This window comes from Columba livia, chromosome 16 (genome assembly GCF_036013475.1).
Source record: "Columba livia isolate bColLiv1 breed racing homer chromosome 16, bColLiv1.pat.W.v2, whole genome shotgun sequence".
Taxonomy (NCBI): domain Eukaryota; kingdom Metazoa; phylum Chordata; class Aves; order Columbiformes; family Columbidae; genus Columba; species Columba livia.
This window is the reverse complement of record NC_088617.1, coordinates 7,012,836-7,035,847: the sequence shown is the minus strand read 5'-3', so window position 1 is coordinate 7,035,847 and position 23,012 is coordinate 7,012,836. Positions and strand designations below refer to the sequence as shown.

Below are 23,012 nucleotides of genomic sequence, written 5' to 3'. Positions count from 1 at the left end.
GCTGCGACTAAGGCACAACAACCGCTTCTTTGTGATCTTACCCAGAGATGCACCAGAGGAATCGTGTTCTGCATCTGTTTGAATGCCACCCTGTCTTTATTAGGACAACAATAACTGATGTTTGAAGGGATTTAAATAGCAAACACAGGTGGTCTCAATCTCCCTTTGCATTTCACTCTTTATCCTAGGTTTAGCAGCCCAGACACACACTTCAGCATTTCAGAATGCAGCCACAGTTCAGTAATTGAGGGACAAGAGCTCTATCACTCATTAATTTTTATTTTCATGAGCAAATGACATGGGAACCATCAAGCACTAAGCCCGGCTCTGCATTCCTCCCATGCTGCAGGGAAAGGGGGGATCAGCATGGCCAGATACATGGCCCCGCTACAAGGAGGACACAGAGACCCCGATATTCAGCAATGTCCCTTGTCACCACTCCCCTTTGGGACGGCAGGTTGGGCTGATGGAGTCATTAGGATGGATCTGGGTGACAGTTTTGCAGCCGTCCGTGACAAACACTGCAGCGCAAGTCACTGGCTGTACCCGAGAGCGACCACCTGGTGGCATTTTGCATTTTTAATGAAACAAATACAAGTCCTATCTCTGCCTGTGGTACAAGGAGCAGTGAAATATGATCCAGGCTAATGAGCCTGGAATTAACTGCATTTTAATTAAAGCTTGTCTCTTTACTAATAAGCTAAATTACTTAGAAATGGGGAGTAAAGCAACAACCCCATGTCAGCAGCCAGCTATGTTGGTACACATAAGTCCTACCTACTGCACTTCGTTAAATGCTTTTCTAGACTGGAGCATTTGCATACTATTCCTCATGTGACAGCGGCCATAAAATGATGAGAAAAATCAGACCAAACGTGCAGGGCAGGTTGCAGAGGCGGCATGAGCTCTTGCAACAAATCCGCAGGCCTGCCAGGTGTTCACATTTACCAAAATGCAAGTTATTATTCCCCCTTTTCTGCTGCTCTGAATTCAATGAGATATTTTTTGGAGGCTAAAGCATTCTTTTTCTCTGCAGAAAAGTTTCCCCCTCTTGGAATCCCATTCCAAAAAACCTTTGTTTTCACCTCTTCAGCTTATCAAAGCCTTTTCCTTGAGCTGTCTGTATTTATTTGACCTTTGTGCTCTACAGCATGTGTTTCCTTATCTGCTCATCTGGCTGGTTTCTGGGGTTTCTATTGTGAGCTGACTGGGGAACTGGCATAAGCAGAGTTAGTAAAAAAGAAAAAAAGATCACAAAAAATATGGAAAGAACTTTGGCTGAGGGAGGGTAGAGTCATAGAACACAACAATGGCTTTTAAATACCCTCAGACCTTTTTCTGATGCTTTCAAGTGTTTAGGTTCAGCCTCTTTTCAGTATTCATAGGGAAACAAGGGAACTAGCAGGAATTAACTGCACTAAGGATGCACCAGAAACTAAATAGATCAGTCTTGTGAAACTGAAAAGGAAGAAATTAATGTAATTAAAGCTGTAGGTACCCCAATAATATAAACCTGCTTAATTTCAGGTATCTGAGCAGCTCCCGAGAGGGTGACAGGGCTGACCACATCTTTTAAATTAAGCACACGCCTGCCAAGTCACAAAATCAGGGCCAAAAGCAGAAAACTCTGAGGAGTGTCACATAGTAATAAACCACACTGAAAGCTATAGGGATATTCCTGATGTTCAGGTCAAAGTAGAAAGACCAAAAACCTAAGAATGCATTTTTTAGGTTCAGATTTCCTGACTGCAATGGTGAAGGAGCAGAAGAAACATCCGAGGGCATCATCTCACAAGGAGAGGACACAACCCAGCGAGAAAGGACTGATGTGGGAAATTCATCCCATTGCCTCTTGGCACCACATCCCCAGGGACTCATCACCCTTTTCTGCACCGTTTCTGGATGAAAAGGTGCTGCAGGGACACAAGGTCCCTGCTCAGGAGCACCAAATCTGAGTGTTCAGGTTCCATGGAGCCAACACTGTGCTCCAGCTGCTGCCAGCGCATCTTCTGAGTCATCCCCCCCCTTACCCGGCAAACGCGGGTGCGGGTACCATCAGAGGAGCTCCAGCGCTGGGAGAACATGCTGTTTCATGTTCCTCCACCAGCACAATTCTGATTCCAGAATTTCAACCTGCTGTTAATTAATTAAATATAATCAGAAGCACACTGGCAGCTGCGGAAGGGACATAGTGGGTGGCACACAGGGTGTGAGTGCCCACAAGCACGGTCAGGGTGCTGCCTCCAGCTCCCTGCAGAACCAAGTCCTGACCCCAGCATCACTCAGCTGTTTTTTTCCTCCCATTTCCTCCTGTTTCTGGCAGAAAACACAAAGAGCAGTGCTTTGCATTGGGAGGGGTTGGGCTGATTTTGGACAGGACACTGGGCCAGGTGGGACAGAGGTGCCCACAGGGAACCTCTTCCCCCTCTCCGTGATGTCCCCAGTTGCTGCATCCTGGATCAGAGCTTCTGCAGCAGCACCCGCTCCACTGCCAAAACACACGAAATCCTCTGCTTTTACCTTACACAACCACAGCTGCTAATTATTTCCTCACGGGACCTTTCATGCTGTTGAATAATTCAAATTCCCTCTTATCTGTCACAGCTTTGAATGAAAGGGGACAGAGCCCTCGCAGATGCTGGTGCATCATGCAAGTCACATTGGTGCCACCACACTAGCAGGATGGTCTCATGGAGGACCCCAACCACAGGGTTGCCAAGGGATTGGAAAACACTATCAAGCAGGCTTGTAGCAATTTCTCAGACAGCAAAATCATCCTTGAACAAGTGTCTCTCTGGGCTCTGTTTCTGGAGCTGGCATCAGCAAATGGGCTCTTGTGTGAGCAGAGCCGTCAAAACCCTCAGAAGCGCAAGCGATTCCCACCCCTGCCTATTCAGTGACATTATTTTGGTACCTGACTACTGAAAAGGTGCAAGCATGCTCTCTCTAATTTGCTAAATTGACAAATTCATTCTTCACAGGAGACAACCTCATCTCCACCTTCACTCTCTCCAGCCTTGTACACTCAGTTCATAACATGAAAAGGTTTTTCTTTAATTTCCACTCCAAGAAAGGATTTGATTTCTTATTCGTAGCAGTTTAAATGGACATGTTGACCGCAAAAATCCACTGCTCGTCACATCAAAGGCTGATCCAACAGTGCCGATTACTCCAGTAATGGAAGTGGTCTCAGGGGTGAGTGGACTAGTACAAAGGGAAGCAGGGGTGGGAGAGACAAAGTGACAGGACTGAAATGGATGGGTCTTCTCTCCAGAGATGCACATCAGTGCAAGAAGGCAGAGGAAGAATCAAAAGCTTAGGAAGCAGTGTCACTTTAAATTAGGATATTTGCTGTATAGGACAAAACATAACATGTTTCTCATCTTGTTGATGGCTGCAATTCAGCCCCCCCATCTCCAGCTGTGGGAATGCAGTGCAGAGGCTGGTCCTTGCTCACCTGGTCCAGGCTCAGCCTGAAACCCCCCACATTGACTTCACAGACTTGTACAAGATGCAACAAGCACAGCATCAACCGGTGGGGTTGGCTTCATCCCTTCCACTCCCCAGGTATTTCTCTAGTAAGATGCACTCTGCCCTGTGGACCACTTTTACCTCCTGCCAAATTTACCTGCCCAGAGTAATCATTTTGCTGACATAACTATTTATTCCAGAAAAGGCTCAAGCCATGAGAGAGGGCTCAGAAAGAAGAGTGTTCCTAACTTATTAGCATGTATAGAGAAAATATGGCTGAATCCATCCCAGTGCTGTTCTTTAGACTGACCTGATGCCTGGCACATGGTAGGTACAGTGAGTCGCAGACACCTGGCTCAAAACGTGGGTGGCAGAACTGAAAAGTCCACTGATAAGCAATAGAAATAATTAAAATAATATAGAAGTGAGCATGGTGATTAGGCCTTGGAGAAGAAAGAACCTGAAAAGGCTAGACATCATATAATAACATGTATAATGAGAGTAAAATAGATGCTGCTATTCATTGTGTATCAAAAGAGTGACAGACTGTTCAAAGAAATGAAAAAACAATATATTAACTGTCTGGGAGAACTATATTGAAAGCAACCTAGAATTAACTCCAAAACAGCAACTTTCAGAGTATCTAAAGTTTTATCAATATACAGATAAAGGTTTAGATTTTCATATAGGTAGCGTGATAACCACATTGAATTGGAGCAGAGAAGGATGTAAGTCTGCACCTTGCAGGCTGTGACAATCAGCGACAGAGAGGGACAAGGAGAGCCCAGCCATGTCTCCTCAACTTCTGACCCTGCCCTGCTCAAAACAGGTGTTAAAAGTGCTTGGCATATCTATTCTTTAACACTGATCACTGTACTTTTTAGTCAACAGAATGCCCTTATCCAGCACCATCTTTGCACATTCTCAGCTCAGCTGGGAGCTTTGAAATCTGTAGGAGAGCTCAGAGCGGCTCGAAGGGATGGGACCAACCTGCACCCAAGGGGACAAGCGACCCTTCCACATCCCAAGCCCCTTTTCCAGTGCTATGTTGTGCCCCAGAGAAGCAAAACCAGCATCAGTTCACCCTGCCTGGAGCATCCTGCATCCCCCGCCTGCCTGCTGGCTGCCGGCCAGGCTGCGCTGCTTAATTACCCCCACACAGATGGCTAGTGACTTCGTCTTCTCCTCACTGATGGACTGGAGGAGGATGGTACAAGTTTGCTTGTTAGCAGTGTGACCCTTCAGGCTGCCTGGTACAAAATAAAAGAGACTTCGAGCACTCCAGCAGTGCAAAGAATATGAGGTGGACATATTGCAGGGATATTTTGAATTTGGGAGCAGCACAGTTGATCTCTATAGATCATCATCTGGGCTCTGCATCCGTCACCTGTTCATTAACACACCCCCTTAGTGTTCTGCTGCCTGTTTTGTGACACAAACATGAAGGAAACACCAGAAAAAAAGAACATCCCACCGCTCTGATTTCCCCATATCATGTTATAGAGCATCTCCCTCCTCACTGGCTCCTGCAGCATCATCGACATGTGTGAAACACCACCCAGAAAAATGCATCAGCACTCCTAGAAAATAAGGCAGTTTTTACCTGAAGATCAAGCAGCACTAAATTTCTCTGGAAAACCCAGTGCAGGATAAGCAGGGACAGAAAAGGGATGTCTCCCTGGAGCAGTGCCTGGTTTAAATTCTCATTAGGCCGTTAACTGCTGGTTTCATTAGGCTGCCTACAGACAAAACATAATTGCTTAGTGGCTACTGCACAGTGAATAGCCATTTTGGTTTATTAATGTTCTCACAGTTGTAAACCTGCCAGTGAAGATACTTTAACATGCTTTGTAAAGTTTGCTCCTTCTCAAAGAATGTGTCAGGTCGATGGGCTGGTGGTTGGAACTAACACCCCCATAAAAAGGAGTTTTAGTGAGGTTTAACAGCGCTTGAAAGTGTTCTGCTCCGAGATTCTGTCCCACAAATCCAGGTGGACCTTTCTCTGTTGGATCTCATAGAAATCTGTGGAAGTTTCAAATTTTGTGTTAATTTCACAGGAGAATTTACAGCCCAAGAGTCAAGATCAAGGCCATAAAATTCCACTTAGGCCCTGAGCTTTGTCCAGCCACAGGAAAACTTGGATCTAAAGGTCTGTTTCAAGCCTGGGACTACAAAGTCCTCTTTAGTAGGGTTCTGTTTTAAAGCTTAACTTGCAATGAAGACAGACTCTTATCTTAATTTAGTTAAATGTTCCCCCTGAGCTGGCATAAATTATAACTGCTCTGCTAAAACTCGTGGTTTGTCCTCTCCTAGTTTGCTTTTCCTACTTGTACAAGAGCCAGTTATCTTAGCCCTAAACACTGCCCTTACTCCTACAACAGTCTGATGGCTCCCACTTAACTTGTTGCTATGCAGACAAATGTTTGATTGAAGTTTACCTGAATGAGACCATTATCCAGTTCCTGCTGGAAAAAATGAAGAAGATATTTCAGTGTATTCAATGCACCTATTATATGAGAAAAAGGATGTTGCTTACATTAGAATAAAAATTCTGCCAGAATCAGTATTCCTTTGTTTCACACAACCCTTTGGTAAAAGTTCTTGCTCATCTAGGAGGTTTTTATATCATTTCTAGTGTTCACTACATAGTCAGTTATTCAAAGAGCAGTGTAGTTAATGATGGTCTCTAGCATATTTTTTACTTTTTTTTTCTCTCTCAATATTTTCTTCAACGAAAACTAGCCAGTTGCCCTCCCCCTTTCTATCTCCTGTTTAATCCACTTACTATCATCTTTCATGGCACAGAACATGATGTTTCCACAGCACCTCCTGCACATGAGCCCATACTGGCTGCTGTTTCACCATCCACCCATAAAAACCAGCCCCCAGCCTTTCCACTCCCACCTCTTCATCTCGCCGTCCGGGAGGAAAGTCAAGGTCAGCCAGATGCAAATGAGGCATTTGAAGCCGAAGTGTGACAGGGCTGTGATTGCTTGATGGGCAGAAGAGGAGTGAAAGGTCTCGGTTGTGCCTCATTTATTAAATGACCATCAATTGCGCAGGGAAAATTAAGGACAGAGCAGTGACGCTCCTCCAACCAGCTTCCCTGTGTCATCAGTACTGTCACTAAGAGAAAGGCAGGCAGGTTACATGGATCCTCTTACCCTGACTCCTGCTGTGATAAAAACACTGGGAAAATAATAACAACAACAACAACAACAACAACAATAATAATAATAATAATAATGGATTTTGAATCACATGAGGTCTGAATTTCCACCTTTCTTACAAAGAGGGAAGATTTGGCAGGCAAATATACGAAAGAGCCTCAAATTCTCCAAAATACCAGTAAAACCATTTTTGCCTAGGCAAGCCTTAGCAATCTAAGCAAAGCAGCTTGGCTTTTCAGACCCTTTTGCACACTCCGTTTCTTTAAGTGCATCTCCCAGGGGTGTGTGTTCCCACTATCCCAGCATCCCAACACAAAACCTCACGGTGTCACACAGAGATGTCCCCAAGGAGCTGCTGCCACCCCTACAATTCACATACTTGCAATGGGCACCTCTGTGCTGATCCAAACCCGTGCCTCCCCAAAATCAGCTGGCCAATTTATCCCTGAAAAGCTGGATAATAGCGTTCTTGCTCTTTCAAGAAGAGTCATCGCTTCACACCTACAATCTCTGCACTTCACTCCTCTAAAATGGTCCAAGGACACGGGCAGCATCAAGGAAAAGCATTTAAGGGAGATGAGTTTAACCCTAGAGAGCTGCTCGCCTCCTTGTGACAGCTAGGACAAGCCATAGAGAAAGAATGAATAGTCACAGAACTGGCACCTAACAACCCCAGAGCAAGCGAAAAGTTGAATTCAGAGAATGAGGGAATATAGAATAAAAAAACAAAGAGAGAGAGAAAAAAAAAAAGAAAACATTAAGTAACAAGGAGCAAAAAAAAAAAAAAAATCCATCACTACAAGAGGCAGGGAAATGAAGATAAACAATTCAAAGAAACAGATATATAGCTAGGGAAAACTGAAAAAGCAATTAACAAATAGCGAGCATGATACCCAGAGCCAAAACTAGCCCAGGGAGATCAGGAAAGAGCCAAGATGTGCTCCAAACACGGGAGAAGTGAGTTCATGTGAAAGGGGAACAGAAGGAAGAGGCAGCCTCAAGAATGAAAAAAAAACCTTCCACACCTCTTCCTAAGTATCTAATCCATCCCCCGCCTGCTATTATTTTTTTAACCCCTAGCTTCTTGTATCATGCAACAGAAACCCCGAAGCATGAGAGTAAAAGTCAGGAGAACCACGGCTTATTGTGAATACTCCTGCATAGCAGACAAGATGCAAGCTTGTGTATCAGCAGGTTCATGTCTGGGTGGTGCAACATCTCAGAGAGATCAAGAAAAAAGCAAAGAGAAAGAAAAAGGGCTCAGAAAACACCAGAGTTTTCTCCCTCTCTCCTGCAGGGACAATTTTAGACCCAATGCTTTCTGCTGGTGATTACGGCAGGTCAGGGGGTGCTGGGGAGGTCCAGATCGCTGCCTCATTTGCAAACGCTCAGGCTAATGATGCAAACGATCCCATGCAGCGCTCACATCTTTAATTGCTTCTTTTCCTCCTCCCAGGGAAGCCACGTTGCCCTAGTTACTACAAGCAATATTTTCCTCCTCCTCCCTGCCAAATAACAAGCCCCCTCCTCCCCTTAGCAAGTGCTCCCAGGGTTACCTAATGCTCATCACACCCCTGATAAGGGGAAAGAAACAGCTTCATTTATCTCTAATTACACTGATTAACTTCCCCAGTCACTGAGTTCAAGAGCCCCAGAGAGCCTCAGGTTACAATGATCAGAAGAAAAAAGCTCCTCTGAATTAAGCTACAGACCCGTCCTCTTTGCCTGGCAAATAGATACAGCTGCTCTTTCGCTGCCTTATGAAAATACCCAAAATAATGCAAGTTCTGAAATCCCTCACCCACACAGGGCGCTGCGTGGGGTCTCCATTACAAAACGCAGTGGGGTATTTGTGATCTCCCCTTGCAAAGGCAATATTCTCAGGAAAACAGAATGTTTGCTTTGTTCCACCCATTCTTAAAATCATACCAAAAACCTCAGGGATGTATTTCTCTTGAATATTTCTATCTATTTCTATTAAACAGCTACATTTCTTAATTAAAGGCACACATCAAACCCTCTTTTTATTTGTATCCAACTCTTCAAAATCAACATGAGCTCTTTAGAAAGGGCTGCCAGCCCGTTCTCTTATTTTTCCACATTTGGTGGAACATTTTATTTCTGTTGTTGTTGTTTGCAACGGTATTTTTATGTATCTGGCTGAGGCTGCTTAAAATAGTACAATGAGATACCAAGGTGGCAGGGATGGAAAACTGTTCTTGCTCATCCAGCGTTCCTGTTGCTGGAAGCCTTAAATCCCACCTCTCTGGTGGGATGAAATAGATGCTGCTAATCTAATTTCCAAAATATCAGGCACGAAGACAACACTATTTTAAGACTGAAAAAAAGCAAATTTAATCAAACCTCTGCTATTTTCCCTGTTCTCTGTTCCAGAATTTATGATAGAAGACAAGAGAAGGAGATGGGTTTGGCAATAGGGTGTTTAAACATATGGAGTCAAAACCAACCTTCAAACCTCTGCTGAAATATTTATCGTTCTGTAGACTCCCACTTCTTCAACATCATATTACAGAATCAGGCTTTTCCCTTCGTGTTTATTCGGCCACTGTTTGTATACCTGTGGAGACAGAAGGTAACTGGAAGGGAGGCAGAAGCTGGGGGTAAAGCAGAAAATGAATCATGAGCGGTGGTTTCACAGCTGGTTTCATTGCTGACCATGAGAAAATGCTCTTGAGCTCCTGATGTGAAAACCAGGACCTTTCTTGTACTTCACGTGGACACCAGTGAGGCTGGGAGGAAAACAGCCACAGGTTTGAAAGAGCTAGGATTTATGCCCATAAGCATATAGAAAAGAAACCAGTTAATTCTGACTAGATGTAAAGTCGCAGCCCAGAGAGGGGAGCCCAGCACCTCCTGGCAGCATCCATCAAACACCCAGGTCAGAGCACTCCTTCCCCTCCCCACAATTTATTTTTAAAGCACTTTTGCTGTATTGACGTTGGGCCGTGAAAGCAACGATGGGAGCAGATGGGAAAGCGGTGGCAATGAGTACAGAGCCGCGCAGTGTGTGACGGGCGGTCGCTGGGCAGCTGTTTGCAGCAGCTGGATGCTGCAAGGGCTGGAAAACATCAGCATGGGGGACACACGGTCTCGTGTGGCTGGGCATAAATTCCTGCTGACCTTTGCAGCTTTTGGGATTGGGATTTGTCTCTGAGGTGGTAGAAGGGGTGGGATTGTCGTGGCTTTTTGCGAAGCAGGAAAGGTGACACCATCATCCTCAGGTCTACACGCACAGTTGGGAGCCTGTGCTGAGCTTTACCCTTCCAAAGAGGAGCTGTGATCCCAGGAGGGGCCAAACATCCCTGAAAAACAGGTGGGAACACTGGGGGATTTCTACAGCGAGAGACAATTTACTTTGTTCTCATGCACTCATCCAAATAGCAAACTTGCACAAAAAAGTTTGCTTTGAAATAAACTTTTCCAAAACCAAAGAGCCAGACTTTGAGTACATGCTTATTAAAAACAAAACAAAACCCAGTGACTTCAGCATCCCCAGTTCTCACTTACCAGCACCCACTTTCACTCTGTGGCAGTGATGCAGCCGCTGTGATTTACATTAATTGACACCCACAGTCATCTGGGGTCACCTTTGTCCCCAGAAATTTCCAGCTGCTGTATGACCACGCAAGGTATCTGTACATGGGACATCACTACGAGAACTCCCATGGTTCAGACATTTATTGTTCTCCTATGAATAACTACGGCATTTCTGTGCGGCAAAGCAAACATGAGGGTCTATTAATGGTCCTTGGAATTGGATGCATGAAATGAGGTACATGGAACCAGAGACCAGCAGAGTCTGATCTGTGAATGAGTCTTCACATTCCTCCCAGGAGGATGAATCGAAATCACCATTTTGCCAGTGAAACCACATCAGCTGGGAATCTGGCTTAAAAAATGTGCTTTCTGCTCCCTGCTGAGCCAAAATTCCTAAAGATTTCTTGCCCAGTTAGACAAGGACCATGTCCATCTGAGTGACAGTGAGGTGACAATCCAGGAATATACTTTTCTGCACACAGTATCATCCATGTGCATGACTGATGAAGCACAGGCACATGTGAATAAGGGAAGGAACCCAAATGCATCACTGTACATAAATAAGGTCATGGTTTTTGGAGGTGAGAGTGTCCTGCAGACAAACTGGAGACCACCTGTGAAAACCTGATTTAGGGGAAGCCTGAGCTGTTCCCTGGTTCTAGGGATGAAGATGCTCAGGAGCTTTCATGAATGCTCCACAGGCAGCAGGATTGTGCCCAAATCCCGCTCTGGAAATACCAGCAGCTCAATTGAGAACTGTGGGAATGATTTATATCATACTGAGAGGGGCCGAGGTCATGCAAGAGCCTTTCGTCAGCAGCAAACCGCAGTCTGGGGAGCTCCATCCTTCACCTTGACATGGAGCTGCCGCAGCTGGGACTGCCATTTGCCCCCAAAGGCACTGTGTATCACTATTTGTATTTCTGCTGTCACATTTATTTTTGAGCAGCTGGTATGCCTGGCTTTTCATGATGATCCTGTAGAGAACAGCCATTTGCAGGCTGGGACACACACAACTAACACCGACATCTCATATATATTTTAAACAATTACTGGTGAGGTTTACAATGCCAAACTCAAGAAAACACAAGCCAGGCCTGACTTACCAGAAGTGACATTTGACTGGGTGTAGCTGCATCCCCGGGTAGAGCTGGGCTCAGGATCCCCAGCACGTTTGCAGGGTTTGCTCTGCACCACCAGCCTGCCCAGGCTCCACGTGCTCAGCACTCTGCAAAGGGAGAGGAAGGAGGAAGATGAACACTGCACTGAGCTTCTTTTCAAATGGCAAAACCTAGGTGAGCATGACAAACAAAAGCAGGAGGGGAAAAAAGAGACAATATTAATCAGCTCAGCGCACAGACAGGTCATCACACTGTCTGATACTTTGCTTTTATTAATTTTTGACATTTTTCTTTCTATTTCTGATACAATTTGCCACCCCCAGCTTCCTTTCCTGATGGTTTAAGTCACCGCTCTCTCCATGCAGAACAGAGGAGAAAAGCACCACGGACCAAGTTGTCCCTTTGAGGTCACCTCTGTCCCCAGACTCCGGTACAAGCATCACACAACTTGATCCTCCTAGTTTAAAGGTGTGAAGTTAATTGGGATGAGTTTGCTCCTTGGACTTTATACTGCAGCAAATGTCAGCACTCGTAATCCATGTTCTACAGTCCTGCTCAGGCACCAGAACAGATGAACTCCCAGAACATCTTTAATTAGCACTGACCTGCGGAGAGATACAGGGGGAGAACACAACACCTGCAACGACACAGGGAAATAAAAAACTTGGCATTGGTAGTCTGGGTTGTAGCTGAAACCAAGGAAAGAGAAATTTTAACACCAAGAAGGGAGGTTTTTAATGCTGAATTTATTCTCCAAGAAGAAGGATAAACTTAATGAAAGCTTTAGGTCTCCTCATCCGCCACAAATGCACATTGCAAAGGTTTGCTTCTGGTTTACGACTGACTTTTATTAAGAGGTTCAGATCTTAAATATTTTTCCTGTTAAGACGCAGAGATAATACTTCAGATCAAGATGAGCTCAGCACAGCTTCTGCAACACACAGCATGACTATTCAGATCCAGACATTTAGGCCATGCAAACGGATACTTTTTCACCCCCATCTAAATATAATTATTAGTACGTCACCAGTGTGCCACAGACTTCTCAGAGCTGTCCCATCTGCCCCAAGCTCCTGAGTCCCTTTGCTGTTCTCACTCCTGAGCGCTATTGATGCCATTAAGTGACATGTGACATTTCATCCCGGTTTTCCCTTGCCTTCTCCTCCTGAGCCGTCTCCAGACACGGTGTGTGGGCACTGCCTGACAAGCCGACAGCAGCAGCATTAAAGTGTCTCCTCCTTGACACCGAGGTGCCTGTCACAACTTTTCGTCAAGAGCAGCAAACAAACGACTCACAGCGGGTCCCACGCAGCCCCATGGGGACCCTGCGTGGCTGCAGCTCCAGCACCAGCCCTGGTGCGCTGGGAAAACCCACCCAGGAGCACCCAAGGGACAAGGTGGGACATGGCTTGGGGGTGATGCTGCTGGGATGAGGCTTCCACAGGTAATGCAGCCACCCTGCAGCACTGAGCTGGGGTCTCCCGGGGGAAACAGCAGCAACACAAAGCTCTGTGGAGTCTGGCAGAACCTGAGGTTGCGTCTTTTTGTATGGTTTTATCTACTGTTTAGCAAACTATTAAAACAGCAAATAAAAAACTTGTCAGGAAAAAAAATCAATAGTAATTCGGTTTTGGAAAGACAAATATGTATATTTTATATATATATATATATATATATATATATGTTTAAAATTTCCAGCTGACTCAATTGTCTTCTCTTCGTTTATGATCCAGAGGACTCTTCAAAAACCCAAGGAACCAACTCAACTTGACGAGAAGTACAAGCCCTTGATCCCACAGAGGCAAATTTGACAGATCGGCCAGAATTAACATCAGGGCTGGACTTCGATGGCTCTTGTACCAAACAGCTTCCCTATGGACCAGTGGTGCTCCCTCCGGAGCTGGGACCGTGTTTGTTGGGCTACCGCCTTCCTCCTGTCTGGCACCTGCTCTGAGGACAACTCATGTTCCTCCCAGGAAATACTGCTTTTGGGCAGCAGAATAGAAACCAGCTGGCATGTGAGTAACTTGTGAATGTATAGAAAAAGATCAAACCCACAAAACTTTTTCAAAACTTTCTCAAAACTTTTTCTGCCCAAGCAGAGACCTCCCCTTAAAGAGGTCTGAGCTTGGTGCACAAGACAAAACCCAAGGCAGAGCATCCCTGGGATGCTGAGCCTAAACTCAGGTCCATGGCAAGGAGATTAGTCCAATTACAGCCTCTTCAGATCAGAACTAATGTTTTTCTACATGACACACATTAGTTCAAGCAGAGCTGGCTCAAAACTCCCTAATACAGCAACTCACACCCATCCCAGCTCCTGGGGACTTTGAAATACATTTATTTCCTTTAATCAGCCCATTGCAACCACTCAGAGCAGCTGAGCTTGGGAACAGGAACACTGCAGTGAATTGCCCTTGGTCACTCATCCCTGGCCACATCCCTTCTGCTGCAGGAGACCCCAGTGCCCAGCACAGCCAACAATGGCTTTTTTTTTTTAAAAAAAAAAAAAAAAATTAAAAAAAGAGCACAAGTGACTGGCTTGTAATGACATGTAATTAGCAGGAGCCTGAAGTGCCCCAGCCAGCTCTGGTTGCCCTCCAAAATGGCACATCTCAAGGGGTTCACTATTTGACACCAGCAGAACAAAGAGCTGATTGCAAAACACTGGGGTTTGGTTTTTTTGTTTGTTTGTATTTTTGAAGGCACAATAGACAAAATACAGCCATTTAGCAGCTGGAAATTGTCCTGTTCCCCATGTAGAGAGGTCATTCAGCAGCACAAACATCATTGTTTGCAGGGCATTTCAGCAGCAAGGGGAAACAGCAGGGACCCCCTGGAGACCCTGGAGCATGGTCCCACATATTGTCTGCTTCCAGAAGAGGGACAACAAGAGCCCGAGACAAGCAATATTGTCACTAAGAAGAAAAAATATGCCAAAAAAGTAAAGTAACTATTTATCTGCAGAAAAAAAAAACCAAACTTGCTACAGAATAATTCACAAGATGAGCTGAAAAGAGCCCAGGTGTTTTTTACTCATTTAATGTTTAGACTTTTCAGTTGTTTTCCAAAAGGAAGGATGCATTAAAGACACATGGGCAAGGCCAAGAAGGTGACAGATCTGTAAACACACCTCACTCAGAGATGCTCCTCCGTGCCAGCAGGATTTCATCCTCATGCCAGGCTGGGAACATCTGCTCCCGGTCCCCTTCAGACATAGGACAGACCGTGCTGTTCATCTGGCTCAATTCACCACCTGAGATAACATGTTCGCATCCCATTGCCATTTACGTAGGAATTTCAGGATAAAACACCACAGGAGTCATCAATTCACAGAGGAAACATTAATTCACCCAGTCCAAATCCCCACTACAGTGACCCAGACACTACATTTACACTTTTGCCCCTGTGCCTTATTTTTTCCCCTCTCCAAAGTCACCAGCAGCTCTTCCCATGCCCACATTCCCAAGATAATTAAAAACAGCATTAGGAAAGGGGACGGGTGACTTGTGCAAGTCCAAGGCTCAGTAAAATTTCTCAGGGCTGACATTTCCAGCCAAGAAGGGAGAAAAATCAAATCTGAGTATAATGAGAGAAGCCGGAGAGGTTTTCAACATTCAGAACAACATTAGCAGCTCCGAGCACAGGAGGAACGTGGCATTTCCCTCACTTTAACGAGTCTGTGGTACAAATTGTACCCAATATCCTTCTCCCCAGTTCTGGGGCCCATTCAGCTGCTGACGTGGTGCTGAATTTTTAAAGCAAAGCACAGGCTGGTAGGAGAGATGGTCTGCAAATAAAATCGCAGAGGACAGCTTGGAAGCAAAAAGCAGAAGAGCCAGGGCCCTGGGGTGTAGCCTGAAGCTCCAGGAAATAAATGGCTCTAGCACTTGTTTTCCTCCCCGCAGGAGATACAGAAGATGCTTTACAGACTCTTTGACTCCTTCAGGCTGTGTCAGTGTGCGGGGGGGGCACAAGGATGAAGGGTTACACTGTCTTCTGCTGCCATTTCTGTGTCCTGCCTTAAGTGTCTCCAAAAGCTGATGTTTACCAAGTCTCCCGGAGCCCCCGATGTGCTCAGTCCCTGCAGGATTTCAGGGCTGAAGAGCATGAAGGGAGATGGAGGTGCCTGCAGAGACCAGAGCTGCAATTGCTGCCCCAGGTGCACTTCACTGCCCTTCAAGTGAATGGCCCTAAAAATCATTAAAATCAACCACCTCGACAGCATCAAGCCAAGACCAGAACATCAGAGCCCACAAACAGCTGGAAATGTCATTTCTTAATATTTCTATGCCAGTCTCCCATCCCATGATGCCATCGCAGGCGGTTATCCCGTTACTCAGCAGCAGCCGCAGGGCTTGGCAATTGGCTTCTGGTGGATTTGAGCAAATATGAGGCAATTTTACTTAATCCACAGTAAAAGAGATTTCAGCTAAGTCAGATAACTTCTGCTCTGAGGCTGGCCAGCCAGTAGCCGCTGCCAGGTCCCCATGCTGAAGCCCCCTGGATGTCAAAGAGCCATCATTTCATCATGAAATGAAGCTGATGGTATCACTTAACAGCCTAACACAAGTGCTGGGCTCTTGGGGTCAAGGTGGTCATGCCCCAAGGGGACAGCCCAGGACCTGCCAGCATCCCTCTCTTCCTGCAAACAGTTCAGCAAATTGTAAATCCTTCCCTTTCTGTCTGTGAAAGAAGGAATTGAATCCTCCAGTCTTGCCTAGGTTCATCTCTGCCTCAAGGGACCATGGGGACATGCCAGGAAAAGGATTAATCAGCCCGTCCTGAGTGAGATGGGGACAATGACGATCCAGCTGCATTCATCCAGCAACAGCATCTTTACAGTGAAATGCTTTATTGCAAAAAAATGAAGTGAAGAATAGGAAGTTCCTTTGTCCCCCGAGCTGCACAATACCAAGGGGCAGCAAAAAACATCCAGTTTTCAGTTCTTGTAGTTTAAGGAGAAAACTGAGTATCAGACACAGTGGGAGGAACAGGGCGCCTGTTGGGGTTTCTTGAGGGAGATTGGGGAAATTCCACCCAATTCAAGCAAAACCAGTAAGAACTCAAGTCTCCATCCCTCAGAGCAAAAATAAATCAGTTTGACCTAAATGCCTTTAGACTGTAGCAAGTTGGAAAGGCTGGTGGGAGGCACCAGTTGTGAAGCAAATCGTCCCAGAGGGACCAGTCCTGGCCATGGGACAGGGATGTTCCCCTGGGAATCTTCCAGCATCAGCCATGAGACTCACAAGATCTGACCCCACATCCGAAAAGTTCCACCTTAAGTCTGCAGTTTGGTATTTGGCTTCTCCATCTTCCTGCTGTCACTGGGCAGCTGCTCTATGTCTGCACTCTCTGATGGGCACAAAGTTTCTTATTTCCAGTCTAAAAGGCAAGTTCTTTCTATTCATTTTTCTGCAAATACTAGGGGGTTTTGTACCTAATTTTCTCCTTCCCTCCCTGGTGTGCACTTCTACACACAGGATGCCAAGGCAAAGTGCATTTAATTGCTTAAATTATGCCATTTCTCCATGTTATTTTTCTTCTCAGATCATTGCACGGATTTGGTACTGGATAAACACTCAGAGCCTTGACACCACCGAGTTGGCAGTTTTCCTACTGATCTCCCCAGGCTTTGGATCAAGCTTGTAAAGAAGAAAATACAACAAAAATTCCAAACAGAGCCCCTAGAAAAGCTAATAAATTGCCACACGCCTGCACTTGCTGCAGGGAAGGATCAGCTTTCCCTGTTTAGTGTTGCTTATTAAGTCATTACAAACAATTAAAGCAGCAGAGGAGAGGAAGCCAGAGCGATGGTTCCCAGCTCCCCAGCCTGCCTCTCTGCCCCCCGGCATGAACTTCATAAAGCACAAATCTCCCAGCAGGAATCCCTCAGCAATTGATTTCCTACTCGTGAAATACAGCAGGCAGACAGCCTGCCTTTCCTGGCCAGAAAAGGGAAAATTTGCCTCAATTATTTCCCCTCCTAAGTCGTGTGGCTGTGATGTCAAAACTTCCCCTGGCAGGAGGCTCCTGCAGGAACATGTAACAACCCTTTGTAGACGCACCAAGAGCATCATGTGAGCATCAGCGACACCCGCAAGGACAGATCCTCATTGTCAAGCTCCGTCTTTGCTCACAAGCAGGTCCCAGAAGAAAAGTCACTGTCTGCATTTCCCCAGAAAAGTTAATTTCCAGCCTGTTTTTCTCTCCAGTTATCCTACCTCCCACAAAAGCAGCGTGCCTGCGATAGCTTCGGAGCCGAGCAAGCAGCTCCATCACCGGGAAGCAGCAAAAACCTGACGGCTGAGACAATACAAACCCACGTGTCAGTCCATCCTTGTGTCTCCTGGACTCACTTTAATGTTCAAGAGTATTAAAAAAGCCAACCTGCTTCCTAAGAAGCAGCCGTGCAATCGAAATGTAAATGACAGACACAATCTGCCGTGCTACAAGTGCCTCTCGGCAGGCGCGGTGCAGAGATCGGAGATGCTCCACCAGTGACAATGATACCAGCTCAATTGATGCTCGCTCACTATTTGGGTCACTTTTGTCACTTTTACATTAACAATGAATATCACACTCTGCAGTTGTGGGTTTTTCCCCCCTCCCTGCAGCCACATTAAAAAGATCCACTGATCGCCCATCTTTTTCTCACAGCTTTCTGCCTGATACCATTTTCCCCTTATATAATGGGCAAAATTGAGCTTGTTTTCACGCTGGAAATAAGCCCATAAACTCTTCTACCAATTTCAATGCAGTCAATGAAACTACAAAATCTCTGTTATTCAGGTGCCTCAGAGCAACAAGAAAAATAAAACGAGTAGAAGTGGGAACACCAGCCTTGGGTAACAGCATCACGCTCTGCCTCTCTCATGAACATTTTTCTTTCCAACCCAGAAAGTCCCCTGTCCCTTGTAGGGCCATAGAAAGATCCTGCTGCTCCACAAAACCCAGAGCAAGACAAGCAGAAGCTCTGCAGAACTGCACATGGAAACCAGGGGAGATGCTGCTCCAGCCCAGAAGCTTCTCTCATCTTAAATCCTGGTCAGATAACAGGGAGATTCAAAGTCTCAAAAATAAGTCGGCTGCTGAGCATAGTGTTTTTTGGCTGAGCCCATAAACTCATGAGAGAAGAGGTGCCTGATTGCAGGTGAGGAGCTGATCGGAACCTCCCTGCAGCTCCAGACAGCTCCAAGAACAAGATGTGTAATGATGCACAACCTGCAGACGTGCAGCTGCTCTGCAGTTATCTGGGACTTACTAAGCAACACAAAAAGGTTATTGATGTTGTTGGGGAGTGTTTCCATACAGCATGTGCTTCCACACCTCCTGACATCCACTGCAGAGAAACACATCACTTGGCACTTAGAAGAAGGCAGCAATTCTTATTACCAAAATAAAATAAGATAAACACAAACAGAAAAATTCAACTTCCCAGTCAGGAGCCTCAGTGTGAGTTTGCAGAAGTCTGTGGCAACGGGTCATTTACAAGGAAATAGTTTTCCTCAGCCTTCAAGTGGAATTGAGAAAGAGATGGAGAAGTCTCACAGAGGCAAGTGTGCTCCTTACTGATAAAATGAAACTGATATTGCCGACGATCACTGGTATCAGAAGTGGAAAGACTGACGTGGTCCTAACTCGGCCCTCCAACACAAAACTACTTCTCCTGCTCGCTCAGCTCTTGTCTGGAAGTACTCACATGGTAGCAGGCCCAAGGAGTGTTATGCTTTGGAAATTATTCCCAGTGGAAAATGCAGAAATATATATTTTTCTTCTTCCTCTCCATAAATATCTTCCTTATGGTGTAGTTATCTATATTTAATTCTGATGGGAACCCCATTTTCCATGCCATGCTCTGAAAACCTCAGTCAGTGACCCGGCAGCTTCAGTTCCCTGGAGAACTCAATTTTGGGGGTTTGCTTGGGTGCTGCCCAGGATTTGGGGTCCAAATTAGATTTTTAAAGGGAAAAGAACCAGGTCCTACTGACTTTTGCTGTTCCATTGGTTATTTCTGGTGCTCATATCGAATCCACTCCCTCACTTGCTCAGGGACAAATATCCATGGCCAAGGGCTGTAGATGAGCAGATGGCACCACCTGGAAACCTCACTTTGCAGCAGCATCTTCCCTTGGATTTTGTTTTTTGCCTGGCTTTTTGCAGCACACCATTTCCCACTGAAGTTCACCTCCACTACCCAGCTTCCATTTGCTCCATCACACTGACACATCCAACCAGGATCACACTCTCTAAACTGAATTTTCATTAGCAGACATTTGGCCAAATTACAGTGACCTATTTAAATAGGTCAGGCTGGCATTAATTGCAAAAGTGAGCTCTAATAAGTGATTCTAATTCAAAGCCATAGAGTCAAGTTTCACTAAGATCAAATCAGGCCGCCTGCTTTTCACTTTTTCCCCTTTTTGACAGTATTGCAAGCCTTGTACTCCACTGTGTTTGTTGGCCTGAAGAACATATGGAGAAAGGTGCTGGCTCCTTCTAATTGCACCAGAATAAGTTGTCCTAGAAGATGGATTTCAAGTGGTGTGGGTTTTTTTTTTAAACAATGAACATTGTACAAAGTATTAAAACATTTTTCTAAAACACGATACTAAGGTGAAGATGAGTCACTTCGCTGTCATAACACAGGAAGAAGGGGAAACTGGAGTGAACAAAGGAGCAAATTCATTCAGCAGCAATTTGCACTCCATAACCCTCTGATTAGGCTTTTAGGCCAGACGAGCTCTACTACTTCAGCAGACGAGATGACACATCTAGCTGTTGCTTGGAGATATTGGAATATATTGCACAGAGCCTGCTTGCCAGCGAGCATCCTCGAAGGGCTCCGCACTGGTGTTCCAAGAGTGTTTATAACCCCATTGTTTGCAAAGCCTCAGAGCTTTCAAAGTGGGTCAAGCAGCGACAGAAAGGGATGACTCTTCAGAAGCAACAGTTCAGATGCCATTAAAAGTCAAGATGACAACTTAAATAATCTGAAAGTGCACAGATGCCAAAGACCCTTAGCAGCTGTATAATAACCAGCTTAATAGCAACTAAATAATGTATAGGCCATGCATGAGATGTTCATGTGTTGCAGCATGTGTCCTCATCCCCAGCAGCACAGCATGAGAAAACAGTGCGGACCAGGACCCAGGAGAAGAGCAGATCTCTACCTGACTCACACCCATTTATTTTTGACCCAATTAGGGCAACTAACATCCTTTTATTTCTCTTTTACTCCAGTTCTTTTGAAACTAGGATTCCTTCTTATGTCTTCCTTGTTACCTCTGCAATCCAACAACTGTGCTGTCCTTTAGACATGCCCTGCATGTCTGCTAAAGGTAACCAGCAGGAAAACGGAATCCTGTGAACATTTCAGCGGTCATTGATAGTTTCAAGAGTTAACAACATTCCAAGATAGCTGCGCAAGTGAGCAATTAACTACTGCAGCACAAGGTACTATCACACATGATGCTTTTTCCTCATAGGCATAAGTCCTGCAGTCAGATTACACGAACGCTGTGACTCACGTGAGCTGACTGAGGAATCCCAAGATAGGGACCAGCAAAATCTCAAAGTGCAGAAAACAAATCACTCCAGTAATTGATCCAATACAGTAATTTCCCGTGTTTCTAGACAGAGTTAAGGAGGACGAGGCAGCCGCATCCTGAGCCATGGCAGGAGATGCTGTGGGACAGGCTTTGCTTGGTGCTGGTGGCACCTCCAGCACCCACCCCAGACCCTCAAAGGGGATGAGCAGCATGAAACAGGGCAATGGTCCCCTTCCAAAAACCTTCCTCCCCAAAAGGGCCAGGCTCTGGACTCAGCAGGCCCAGGGCAGAAAACAAACCAAGGTACAGACTCACATCCAGCTCTAGGGAAAATAGGAAAAAATACTGGAGAACTAAAGCATCCTAGAATGGAAACCTATTTTCATTTCTCTCTGGAGCAAGGCTGTTTGAAGCCCAACCAAAGGGGCATGAAAAATGAGTGTTTAAAGAAACTGCATAGTGTTCTGCCTGCAATTTTTAAATCCTGTATTAATTGACATGCTGCTGTCAGCACAGGCTCCTTGCTGGGAGCCAGGCAGCTCCTTGCAAAGCCACTCACCCTCTTCAGCTGGATGGCACCTCCAGGAACATGCCCTGGCCAGGGCTGTGACTGTCTCATGGGCCGGAGGATGTCCTGCACAAGAGGCAGCGTCTCCAAAAGCTGCAGGGGATCAGCACTGACCCATCGCAGGAGCTTCACATCCTCCTTTCCATCTTGCAGGGAGGGCACAAACAGCTCCAGCCACCCACCTTCCACCTCAGGTGCTGTAGCCTCTGTCACCCATCACCTCTGGGCTGAGAAATTATTCACACAGCATTTGCCCTGATTGCTTCCCTGCAGAGACACCAATGGGACAGTTATTGATACCTCCCTTGTCTGACAAAACCAGGCCGTTTACAAGTAAGATTCATTATTCTGGTTTTCTTTAAAGCAACTCCAGTACCACTTAAGTGTCACTGGGTGCTGGATCCATTGCAATTGTTATTACCGTTGAAAGGCACTTTCTTCACCCACAACACGCCAGTTCCCTGATGCAGAAATCTGCTCTGTCCTCCTTCCCCTGAAAAAGCAGCATTACACCCCTTTCCTGGTTCCCAGGGGTGTCCCACAAGCTGAACACCATCACCTGCCTAAAACAACCTGGCTCACCTTGGCTGGGAAGGGTTAGGAAGCAGAAGGACACATCCCAGCATGAGCAGCCAGCACAGGGGTGATGAATAAGCTTGAGTTTCCCCTTTCCAGCTCCACCCAACACCCACCAACTGCTCCTTGGTTGAGCCAGTACCACAGCCAGGAGGAGCAGGTGTCTCCTGGGGACACAATGGCCACGCTCTGAGAATCCCCAGGTGGAACCAGAGCAGCTCCAGAACATTCAACCCAAGGCAGAGGTTACACCAGTTAATGTTACCTTACCATACATAAATAACCTGACTGGGCACAGTGGCCTGCCTTACCAAAAGCCATCACTTACAGACCATTCGTCACAATCGGTTCTGGATATTAACCTGCAGTGCTGTATCACCTTTTGAAAAGCCTAAACACCTCACACAAATAAATCACCCTAATCACCAGCCACCGCAAGATAGTTAGCCGAGAACATTTTGTTTTGGTGAGCAAAGAGTATCGATTGTGTATCTGTGTCCTTGAGATGAACTTCACTCTTTCACAGCAGCTAGAGACCAAGAGAACAGGATGATCACCCCTGCCTGCCCCTCAGGGAGCAGGGGAGGGAAGCAAAACAGTTTTATCTAACTAGACCCAGTCACAGGACTTCTCTGGGGCTGCAGGAGCTCCATGGTCATGCCCAGAGCATGTGAAGCAATGAGCATCAAGTGAAGGGATACCCAGCCATACAAAACCACATTAATAAAACATCCATCCCCCCAGGCACTCCCTGTTCACATCACCCATGTTCCTCCTCTGTGCTCAGCCACAGGCTCTGGCTGGACCCAGAGACACAAGGGAAAGATTTTCTTTGTTGATGTCAGCTGCAGTACAACTTCATACATCAATTTAGATGTTTGCAATTGTTTTCCCCAGAGCAGGTGAGTTTTACTGTAAATCTGTTAAAAGGAACTAGGTGAGGAGCAGAACTCAGAAAGCAGGTGCCGTGAATTTGTCTGGGGGATAGAAAAGAAAC

General features: G+C 45.8%; 1 protein-coding gene across 1 annotated transcript in view; it reads right to left on the bottom strand.

The window, feature by feature from the left end:
* LOC110356137 (uncharacterized) overlaps window positions 1-23,012 on the bottom strand; it is a 36,809-nt gene that overhangs the window by 8,320 nt on the left and 5,477 nt on the right. The window contains exons 2-3 of the mRNA XM_065032296.1: window positions 11,306-11,427; window positions 9,110-9,219 (exon numbers count right to left, since the gene is read on the bottom strand). The gene's annotated coding sequence lies outside the window, so the exon portion shown is untranslated. The remainder of the gene's footprint in view (window positions 1-9,109; window positions 9,220-11,305; window positions 11,428-23,012) is intronic.